Below are 12,394 nucleotides of genomic sequence, written 5' to 3'. Positions count from 1 at the left end.
TGTCGCCAAAACACTTATTGGGTGACGCTATCGATCAATACAACTGTTTTTCCATGTGTAGTGCGTGACTCCATTTATGAGTGCAAGCGTGAATCTGGACCTACAATGGTTCGAAAGTGTATACCAATACTTAGCCCCTTCCTATTATAATTCTATCTATAGTTGGCATTGGCAGAAAACATTCTGAATTGACTTGGACCCCTCAACTCATGGATCGGATTTTGTTAGCCCGCTTGATTTGGTTTTGACCCACGAGACAGTTTTCCAAGTCCAACTCCATCTCTCGTTTCTTCATTGATCCATCTAGTACTGTTTAGTATTCCCATGATAAGTAATAATTCTGTTAAATCATCAGGAGATAATTTATGATTTATAGAAAAACTCAACTCATTGGCTCGATCTGAGATTAAATTTAAACTGGAGTTAATCTCTTTAGTTATCAATATACATTTATCTCTATCCAATACAAGTAACATGTACATCATCTAGATAATATACAAGCCATGTAATCTTTTCTTAGCTAGCCACCTTTATCATTATTGATTTTGATATTCCCTTAACTTCAAAAGCTATAAGTATACGACATATCGACATAGTTGGCAATGGCTAGTGTAAAATCGAAGTACAGAATTTCCGTTAAATAATACTAATGCTCTTCGAATTTTAAATGAACATTGTTTATTACATGGTCATCAATTCATTTGATTTTTTTTTCTAGTCATCGTCACACGATTGGCAGTTGGCACTAACTCTCAACCGTTAAGTGAGATTTGGAACTTTGCGACTTCTCCTTATGTGACCCGAGTCTAAACATGGCCAAACCCAATTTTTTTTTTAAAAAAAAAGAAGATTTCTAGAATAATAAATATAAGATGAGATGTAGACTATAGTTTTTTTTTTGTCCCACTCCAACTCTCAACTCACTATCAGACTTTTGTCATACCTTTTTGCAAAGTGTAGTAGTTGAAATCCATATCTAAAATCAAACGTCACCACCCTGGCCATTCTTGAGAAATGGGGCCCCCCTTTCTCAAGTAGGAAGGGTGGCCATAGGGGCAAACCCCAGTAGTTATGTAGACCATAGTTCTCTTCAAGCAAATTATTCACTCCCTAAACTAATTTATTTAATGCGCCGAGTTATATCGGGGAGCTTTTGTTAGTTGTAATCCACTTCGAGAATAATAAAAGGACAAATGTGGAGTTAGGTTATTGGTGTTAATTTCGGAGCAAAAGTAATAAAAAGTGGAGACAAGAGACATCAACGAGTTGGGAATGGGGCTGACTTTTTCTTTTTATTTAATTAGTCAATTCGGGAGTGGGGATCCCCCTTCTTCCTTTTTAGCTAGCGAATGAGATTGAACACGAGGTTCAATTTTTTTACATGTTTTAATTTTTTGTAATTTACTACGCGCATCGAATTAGGTAATTGGGCTTATTGGTAAGGATCTGATTACATTTGACAAGCTGGTTAGTGATGATGATGCTTCTTTGTTGCGAGTTCCTCCATGCATGAATATCTATACAATCGTGAGCCACAACTTAGATGTTTGATACATTTTTTTCATAGTAATTACAGTCGTCAAAATGAGTGTTACTTCTAAAAAAGATGGTTGACCATTATTTCATATTTATACCGTCTCAATTGAGCGTAGGAAGTTGCTCCATCCACTTGCACATCCAGCCTCAAATTAGGATATAGCGCGTGCAGGGGTGGAGAGAGAGAGAGAGGATGGGTGCACCGGTAACTTTGATATGGTTGGTTTGTCATACTGAGTTCCCAAGTCTTGTTGAAATCCGTTTCAAAATGAGAGTTGAGGGAACAAATGAGTTTTGGCACTCACTTTCTCGCTCTAAGTCAAAGCCGTCCATTTCTGAGTTTCGGGTTGAGGTTGAATGTTACTCAACTTTTCTTTACTTCAATCTACTTATTTGGCTCATGCTTACGCTTCTACTCAACTCAGTACCTATGCCGTGATTTCGTACTATTAACAATACTATGCTCTACATATGGTTATAAAAGTCGAGTTCAAATTGACAAATAGATAGCTCATATAGTTAGCATTCGTTCTAACTATGAAGCTGACCTGTTTAAAGAATGAGGAAGGGCGAATGGTGTTGCTGAAATAGACCCAGAAGAGCATGAGCAGTTCATTGAAAGAAAGAGGACCTGAAGTTCAGGTCGGAAGCATACATATTCTTCACTCAAGACCGTTTTAAATGATGCAATCCTGCATTTTCTCGAGGTCACTTCGAATTCACGTAATAGCTATAGCATCCTCTTGTGATTACCCCATCTTAGCTGATTGTCAACTTGTGCGGACAACTCCAACTGTACCTTTGAACATAAAATTCGGTAGAAAAGAAAGCGTGAGCATTGGGCAATTGATGATAGAGGTGCCATTTGGACGATTCCACGTCAACTTGTCTCGACAAAAAAAAAATGCCGCTCTCAATCAATTGTTAGTTGCCCCACTCTATGTTCTACTTTATCTTGAAGGGAAACCCAAGACACTCCTGTCACTTTCTCCAAGATCGACCCATTGCCATCTCTTTTATACATAAACATAACAATGTCGACTTGAGAGAGAGAGAGAGAGAGAGCTGCCAGCATCGACCAGATCTACAACTTTTATAGGTAAAATCCAAATTTATTTAAGCGAGTTCTAGCCTATCATTGAGCGAGTTCACATATTGTATGTACACAATCACCGATGGCAAAAAGTTGTCACCATTCGACTCAACTAGGTTGGATTCCTCTCAATATTAAACTCATGTCAATGGCTAATGTGGGGAGTTCGATTCCCCACCTTCTCGAGGGTTAAGGGTGAGGACATCTAGTTTCAGATGTAGATTTCGACTCCTACGTCTTGTAAGAGGTGAGGAAAAAAGTCTAAGAGCGACTCAAGAGTTAGAATACGACAGACTAGACAAAAAAGGTTAACTCAAATCCATAAAATAAATACAAATTGCTAGGGATGAATCACTTTCAGAGGACAAATACAAAGAGAATGGAGCCCGCTTTCGCTTGGAGATCTCTGCGACCAAGCCAACAAAAGAGGACAGAATCTCTGTTATTCTCAAGAATGCAAACCTTGGCTAAGTGAACATTGGACTCCATGTATTCAAGCAACGAGATGATGCCAAGCCATTGCAGATTTAAAAAATTTAAGAAGCAATCATCCTGTGTGACCAGAGAAATAGCACCTGAATCAATCCCACTTCACTCGCACCCTAATCTAACCATCATTCTCATGCCTCAGAAGCATTTCCACCACTTGGCTCATGGTGTGTCTGGCGTTTTTATCTTCCTCCACGCACTTGAGCGCGACCTCGATCAAGATCTCCATTTTCTTCGGGTGGTAATGGCCCTTGAGCGTGGGATCCACCATCTCTTCCAGACGGGACCCCGTCCACCCCAGTTCCTTCATCTGATTCCTCGCCCATGGGACGAGCCGGATTTGCTTGGCGTCCCCTCCGCTCTCCAATGATTGGACGCTCGTCATCGGGCTAATTCCCATCACCATCTCTAACATGACGATACCATAGCTATAGACGTCCGCCTTGGATGTGATGGACAGATTAGAGACCCATTCGGGAGCCATGTACCCTCGGGTTCCTCTTATTCTTGAGAAATCGGAATTCGTCACCTTCACTCGGTCCATTAGCTTGGAAAGCCCAAAATCCGCGACTTTGGGTTGGTAATCGGAGTCTAGGAGTATGTTCTGAGGCTTCACGTCGCAATGCAGAGCCCATTCCAAGCACTCCTCGTGGAGAAAAGCTAGACCCTATGCAGTACCTACCGCGATGTCGAATCGCCTCTTCCAATGGAGCTCGGGTGACGACAAGTTCTGTGCCAGCGACCCGTGTTCCATAAACTCGTACACCAAGAGCCTGTGCTTTCCCTCGGCGCAGTAACCCCACATCTCGATCAAATTCACGTGGTTCACCCTCTCGATCGTGCTGGCCTCGGCCAGAAAATCGGCCTCTCCAGTTGTGGCATTGCTGAGCACCTTCACTGCCGCGACCCGATCATCCGCCAATAGGGCCTTGTACACGATCCCACCTGCGCCTCTCCCGATCTCCTTGCTGAAATTCCTTGTTGCCTTCTTGAGCTCGTCATAGGTGAACCGCTTGAATCCGGTCTCGGCGAGGAGGTAGCTCTGGTGCACAGAAGTGACGTCCTGCTGGTTCCTAATCAGGAAGAAACACACCAAGAATACCACCACGATCTCGATCCCTCCGACCACGCAGGCGAACCAGAGCATGAAGCTTACTGCCCCGTTTTTGCCTTTCTTGGCATAAGTCCCGTCCAAGACCACCTCCGCGGTGGGAGAGCAAGTGTACTGAGATCTCCTCACCAGCTGGTCCTCAGTGAAGGTCCTGTTCTTGGGGACCTTCATGAAGAACACGCCGGTGAAGCTGGGCAGGTTGTGGCCATTCAGGAGCTCGATCTTCGGGTAGCAATCGAACGTGCCGCTGGAGCTCGACCCGCTGTACTGGAATCCTCGGCAGTTGCACAGGCTCAGGCAAGTCTGCCGGCACTTCTCGAGGGTGGTATTGAAGATGGTGTTGTAGTCGTAGCCATAGAAATCGACGTACAGGAGCTTCACGAACCTGATCTCTTCGGCGACGCACGCATCGGAGAATGTGAAATCGGGCACGCAACCGGCCGACCAGTCGCCTGGGACCTTGGGGACGTACCCAGGCACGCAGGAGCAGCTCCGGCCCTTGGCCGGGTCATAGCTGCAGAGGCTGTTGTTGCCGCACACGCCGTGGATGAAGCAGGGCATGCTGCTGATCGCCTCCCACGTCACGGCCCAGCCGGTTCGGTTTGAGCCCGGCTCGCGGCTGTAGACCCGCAAGTTGCCATCGAAGTCGAGGGTCGTCCTTCTCTGCATAGCCGTGACGCCGTAGTCGGACGTGTAGAATGAGTAGTTGTCAGAGGACTGGAAGAGGCCGAGCGGGTCGAGCACAGCGATGCGGCTGCTGTTGTAGAGAAATCGGCCGAGCTGAGAGCTCTGGACCCACGGGAACGGCCAGTACACGCCCGAGATCGACGGGCTGTCGAAGAGGAGGCGGAGGACATTATCGTTGTCGAAGTAAAGCTTGTAGAACCCGGTCGAGTAGCTGTACCTGCTCCGAGCGGAGATCAGGAACATGTTTCTGGTGAGTGGCTGCTGAGGTAGGAGGGTATCGGTCAGCGAGTCGAAGCTCTGCCACAGGACGCCGCCGGTGTCGTTGGCGAGAACAAGGTTACCGGTGTCATTGAGGAGGAGCTGGGCGGCGGAGGGGAGCTGGTGCCAGAAGACCAGACTTCGGGGGCAGCGTCGCCGGCGTCGGTGAGGACGAGGTTGCCCGAGTCGAGGAGGGAGAAGGTGGAGCGTCGGCCGTTGACGGGGGCCTGACGGTTGGCCATCCAGACGGGGGTGCAGGCTGCGCCGGAGCAAGGTGAGTGGCTGAACCAGATGGCGAAGCTGTAGGCGTTGTCGCCGACGGGGAAGAAGCCAGCGGAGAAGGTGCCAGAGGGGGAGACGAGGACGCCGTCGGGGTTCTCGACCGAGAAGGACGCGCGTTTGGTGAGACTGGGCAGCACCGAGGTGGAGAGTTGACAAGATTGGAGGAAGAGGAAGAGGAAGAGGAAGAGCAAGACGGGAAGGAGGAGCGAGAATATTGGAGCCATAGGACTCGGCGGCGAAAGACAAGTGCAGTGAATCTCGCCAAGGACGATATGTATAGTCCAGTTAGCATAACAGTCCTTAGTTCGTAACTGCCTGTTTTGGCCCCCAACAGGGAGACCACCACAAGGTTTGTCGCCTTTATGGTAAACGTTGACCATGAAGTCCATCTTCCATCCATGCACGATATCTCACCGACCGAAGCAATTCGTGCGATTGTATTGTCCACATGGCGAATGTTCAATGTCCGAAGACCCGTAAGCGTTATAAGTTGGTTACGACTCAATAACACAGGCCGTGTCCAGAAGAACGAAGAACTACGAGGGAGGTCACTCAAGTTTTAACTTCACTTTTAGGTTGCGTTGCTCGTTATTAAGTCGACGCCTGAACTTATTGGCAGATAGTTCAGTTTTGATTTTATTTTCAACTAACTCACTTTAATAACTGGCAGGTCTGAATGTCACAAAAATATTTGACGTATCGACTCGCACGACATGATAATAAATAGTGAGCTCGCATAGTATAGCCTAGCAAATTACTCAGCTTTACAACTTCCGTAACTTGATAACCAACCTTCTTTTACGATAAATAGTTCAACATTAAGTTTCAAATACACCATCGCACTTCAGTTGACTCGTGCAAGTAAATAAAATTTTGCTAAGGATGCATATCGATTGTTTTCAACCAAGCATCCATTTGCCATCTCTATTTTAAGATCACGGCACATGTCCACTTAATTCCGGACCTCACCATCTCAACCTAAGTCCCACAAATACTATCTAGCACCTCTCTCTCTCTCTCTCTCTCTCTCTCTCTCTCTCTCTCTCTCTCTCTTAAGGGTGAGTTCCCAATTTTGGGAACCGGGGACTGGACTGGTTAGTCCTAGGACTGGGAACCGAACCGAACGATCGGCCCGGTCCAATGGAATTGGTCATTTAGAGTTTAGTTAACATTTTACTGATTTTTGTCAATAAATCTATGTCAATGAAGTTTACTTAGGATTTAGTTCACATTTTACTAATTTTTTTGAAGAAATAAAAAAAGCATATGTAATTGGTCCGATCGGTTTCCCCTTGGAATCGGGAACCGAACCGCCCGAACACCGGTTCAACTTTTAGGAACCGGGAATCGGATCAACACTCCCGGGAACCGGACCCAATTGACCGATTCGGTCCGGTCCAGGCAGTTCCCGATTCAGGTGGTCCGTTTTACACACCCTCTCTCTCTCTCTCTCTCTCTCTCTCTCTCTCTCTCTCTCTCTCTCTCTCTCTGTGCCACCTTTGAGCCCGACCTCCATGAGTCCCCTCGCCGTCGCCATCAATGGATTACTGCTGTGGTGTCGAGAAGGATGACTCGCGTTTTTTTTTTCTGCCACCTTTGAGCCCGACCTCCATGAGTCCCCTCGCCGTCGCCATCAATGGATTACTGCTGTGGTGTCGAGAAGGATGACTCGCGTTTTTTTTTTCTTTGAAAAATTCTCTTCTGATGTTAAGACTAGAGTAAGCTATGCTTGGTGAGATCTCATATTTCGGGTTTTTCTTTCTAGGGATTTCTGCTTCCTGTTGTTGCGTGTCCAAGAGTGAGTGTGTGTGTGTATGATCCTACATTTTAGTGAGAGAGAGTTGTGTGTGAAGTGAATGGCGCCTAATGTGAGGGTGAGAGAGTGTACCTTGCATTTTGGAGGGAAAAGATTGAACATATGATGCAATCTTAGCCCTTTGATTGATCTTATAACTCACATTGATCCCTTAATGACTAAGACTATTGGATGAAATTTTGACACATGGATAGATGACTTATCACTTTAGACGGCTAGGACTGAGAGGCTAAACAATGGCTATGGTAATTTTAGGATAATGGCAATTTTGTAATTATTGCAATGTGAGGAGAGAGGGGTTTGGCCATGCTTGATATTTTCGGCCGATTGGACCAAGCCCAATTGAGTCAATCCGAGTTGACCTGGGATTCTTCGATTGTTGAATTGGCTCCTAAGTTTTCTAATTGGGCTTGATGTCTCAGTTGAGGGGGTTGGATGAGCCCAATTGATGATCGACCCAACGGGCCAGGTCGATTTGGGTCCAATTGAGTTGATCTGGATTGATCGGGTCAACCTGAGGCCTTCTAATTGCCTTAAATTCTCTAAAATCAGGCACATAGGTTTGGCCATCGCACTTGATTGGGTTCAATTGGCCAAAACTGGGCTTCGACCCAAGTGGGCTGAACTGTTTAAGGTCAATCGGGTTGACTCGGACCGACCCTGACGGTCCCAATCATCGTTTTAGTCAAATTATACCAAATTGCCACGATTCTGCCAAAATTGACTTTGGAATTGAGTTGATTTGGCTTAATTGGATTTGAATAGGGTTAATTGGCATTATTTATAAAGAACGGACAGGGGCCCTAAATTTGCGCTCAAGAATTGGCCCACCTATCTCAAGCCCGATTTCTTAAAATTGGCTTTGCCGATCGAGGGTCAAAATTCTTGATTTGACCGAAAAGTCAATTCTCGATCATTTTTTGTGAAAACAATTCATTAAAAATCTAATTAAGCTTAAAAAGGGTTAAATTAGTAATATTTCAATTTTTTCAAATTTTCGAAAAAATGTTGACCAAGGATTAACTTTAGAAATTGACCAAAAATTTAACTCAAAAGGTCAACCTTAGATTATTGAAGGAATCAATGTCCAAGTTTAGACACGATGTGATGAAACTTGAAAAATGTTGAAAAACACCAAAATGACTCTTTTTGATCGAAAAACGGGCCATGTCGCGATCAGGGACCCTTAATTTCGTGTTTTTACCTTTATGCGACATGTCGGCTAAAATCGGTTATCGATGGACTCTATGGGTGCGTTTGGTTCAGTATTTTGAAAACCCCTTGAGGCTTCAAAGCCCCTTGAGAAAAATTTGAGGTGTTTGACAATCATTTTCAAGAGGCTTTCCAGTGAAATCTAGCATTTTCAAGGCTGAAAGCCCAAGGCAAGTCCCCACCTGCTTTGAACTTTCAGCATTTTCGGAATGCTGAAACCCTCAATTAATGAAATATGGTCAGTTTCCTTTTTTGCCCTTAAAAGCTTATTATAAGTCCAGTTTTGCCCATTTTAAAAAGCAAAACCCTACTCCCCACTAGGGGTGATCAGTTCCGGGATGGGTAGGGTCCGGACACAAACCCAGAACCTACCACATATCCTGGGGTTCCCGTTTTTGAAACCCGGAACCCACTCCTGCTTTCCCTAGACCTTTTTTTGGAACCTACCCTGTGTTTTCCGGTCCGGTTCCAGGGTCTACCCGATAACCTGTTTTTTTTTTCTTTTTCTGGTTTCAGAAATTTGGAGCAAAATAAACAATCCACAAGCACCATGTCTAGCAATTGACATGCTCCCCTTGACATGTTCACAAGTGCTCTGTGCTTCTTGAAGTAATAAAAATGAAAATGATGAAAAAATATCAGCTAATGCATAATCGTGTCAATTAGTTTCAAGCGAAGAAAGTTCACCAAATATTCACCCACAGCGGATGAATAACACACAAAAGAACTAACCATGCTAAAACCCTCCAATAATTCTTTACTTCTACAATTGAAAAGTTAGTGCTTTAGTAAAATAAAAATGATGAAAGCACCATTGTTCCTAGGAGAAGACAATAACAAGATCCATCCTAAGAGACCAATTCAGCCACAGCTCCATGAAATGATGAAACAGCAAGACCCAACAAAGTTCTTGCGTTGCAACCATCCAGAACCATCATGGGCATGGTAAAAAACCTAAAATTCATACATAAAGAAAAATCAACTAGAAATCATGCTCTAAAGACAAATGCAAATATACCGATTAATGAAGTATATTTACTCATCACAAAATCGAAGTTTCCACAAAAGAAAGTCTATTTACCAATGATAATATCATCGGTAGGACAATCTAAATCTAAAAACCAAAAAAAAAAAGATTAAATAAAGTATTCACTCAATAGATAAATATGTGAATGAATTACAAGATAAAAAGAAATAATGAAATATACACGACTTACCCGACTCAAACTTTTCCGTGTTCTCAATGCACTCTTCAACATTAATTGGCACGCGAACGGCTCTCAACCAATCTTGAGTGCAAATCAAACCTTTCACCACTCTAAGAGTCAAAGAACTTCGAAAGCCGTCAAACACATGTCCCGATGTACTAAAAACCGACTCCGAAGCAACGGTAGTCACGGGAATGGATAAAACATCCCGAGCCATCAAAGATAAGATTTTATACTTTGACCCACTACTCTTCCACCACATCAAAAGGTCCAGATTAATGACATCTTCACTTTCGGCTTCAAGATACCGATCAAGCTCAAATTTGTTTTCATTAAGCACTTTTTTCTTCGCGTGAAGAAAGCTTTTTCGCCAAGCTTGGATGTCATCCTCATTGTTACCTTCATTGTTATCAATATTGGCATTGGACCCACTACTACTAGTACTTACGCTTGAACTACCAAAATGTTGTTTACTAGAACGAACAAATGATTGCTCATAAAATTCATACAAATGCTCTAAGGCAAGCTTCACCTTATCATGCATCTCATCAATTTTCGCTTCATCATCATAAATTTGTCCATAACAGAACTTCACATAATTCAACTTTTTTGTAGAATCCAACGCAACCGCAATCAACACCATGATGTTTACTTTATCCAAACTCCCATAATATTTGTCAAACTTCTCCTTCATTTTTAAACCCATAGCTTGAAGCTTAGGATCTAAAGAATTCGCCGCATGATTCAAATATTTATACAAAAAAGCTATACCCTCAAAATAATCATTTGAAGTAACATATGAACTTCCTGACATCCATTTGGTGGCATCATAAAACTGTTTCAGAAACGTTGAAAGAATGATAGCATTTTCCCAATCTTTATTTCGAGGAGAATCATTGTCAATCTCCCTTAAGAAAGATGAATCATCGTCTTCCATCCTTTCAAAAGCTTTCCTATGCTTTATGGCTGTATCTAACATTAGGTAAGTGGAGTTCCATCTAGTGGCAACATCAAGACAAACTAAACCCTTGTATGTAATCCTCGCACTCTCAATACAAGATTAAAATGTTCGAGCTCTCATGGGAGAACTCCTCACATACCTAACTACATTTCGAATACGTGCAATAGAATCACGTACCTCATTCAATCCATATTTTACAATCAAGTTTAATATATGAGCAGTGCACCTCATATGTAAAACATCACCATTCAAGATCAAAAACCTTTCCTTTGAAAATTTTTCCTTCAAATAACCAATAGCCACATCACTAGAACTAGCATTATCAATGGTTATTGTGGACACCTTCTTTTCTGTTCCCCACTCGTAAATGCATTTCTCCACCATTTTCCCAATCTCTCTACCCTTATGACTATACATCACCACAAAATTGATGATTCTTTTATGCAACTTCCAGTTTTCATCAATAAAATGTGCAGTGAGACATAAATAGTTCAAGTTTTGAAAGGAACTCCACATATCAGTCGTGAGTGCAATCCTAGAATTAAGCTTACCAAAGTAAGCTTTCAAACAAGTTCTTTCACTCAAATACAACTTCATACAATCTCTAGCCACAGTAAATCGTGATAAATGTTGGAATAGAGGTTGTAATTCAGTGATAAAATCACGAAAACCGACACGCTCAACAGTGGAAAAAGGTTGTTCATCAATAATGATCATCCTAGCAAGCATGTGCCTACAACGTTCTTGATCAAACTTCCACGTTGTTAAGACACTACTATAACCAGTATTTTTCCCCACCTCGCCAACCACGTCTTTGTTTCGTGGTGCAAACAACATTTGCTTCTTATCTGTATGAGGATACTTTTTGCAGGTTCTCAAGTGCATCCACATACTAGATGTTCCATGATCAACAGAATATTTGTACTTTTTCCCATAGTGCATGCACTTTACCATGGTTACTTTCTTTGTGTTCTCATCTATGATTTTCGAAAAATTATCCCATGTCTCCGATTGATTAGCTTGCTTTTTACCAAGAGGAGGATGGGAGTTAGGTACCCTCACCTTGTTTGTCGCACTCATGGTTGTAGAGTCCACTTCAGCAGCTTCATGGAATGGCAATTCCATGAGAGGACTCATTTCATTATATCCATCCGCTTCTATTGATATGTCTTTGTCTTGATCCATCAACTGAAATTAAACTATACAAAGTCAGGAATCTACAGAAGACAAATTTTACAACAATATAGGACCAACAATCATAGAATAAGAAGTCTATAACTCTTCATTTGCGCAACAACAATTACAGCCACAAAGCATAGCGAACCAAAGTCAAACTCTTCGTTCTTGTTTCGCAATGGATTGCTCATTGATCTAGATCAAAGGGCATGCATCAAAATATGTCAAAGCCGGACGAGAACAGGCAAGAAACAAAGAGGTGAGAACAAAAACCTCTCGGGCCCTTCATCAGACACATACATAATCGCGCTCAAGACACATACATGAATTCTCCACAGAGAGTTTTTTGGCAAACTCTCATGCCCCTTATCAGAACCGTGCTCAAGACCAGACTCAACAGCACAGATCTGCTAGATTCTATTATCAGAACCGCGCTCAAGACGAGACTGTGCGATCAACCTGCGTCGACTCAGATGCCATACAAACAACAAAAACCTCGTCACGTGACGACGAACACGACGGTACCGCAACCACAGGCCAGAGAAGAAAACCAAAAAGCATAGAG

At 43.1% G+C, this 12,394-nt stretch overlaps 1 pseudogene; it reads right to left on the bottom strand.

Moving 5' to 3' along the window:
- Nucleotides 1–3,137: 3,137 nt before the first annotated feature.
- LOC130139625 (putative receptor protein kinase ZmPK1) lies at nucleotides 3,138–5,841 on the bottom strand (annotated as a pseudogene).
- Between the last annotated feature and the right edge of the window lie 6,553 nt (nucleotides 5,842–12,394).

This window comes from Syzygium oleosum, unplaced genomic scaffold (genome assembly GCF_021117445.2).
Source record: "Syzygium oleosum isolate NSW1041296 unplaced genomic scaffold, Sole_v2.1 Sole_v2.13, whole genome shotgun sequence".
Classification (NCBI taxonomy): Eukaryota; Viridiplantae; Streptophyta; class Magnoliopsida; order Myrtales; family Myrtaceae; genus Syzygium; species Syzygium oleosum.
This window is presented reverse-complemented; position numbering and strand designations above follow the sequence as displayed.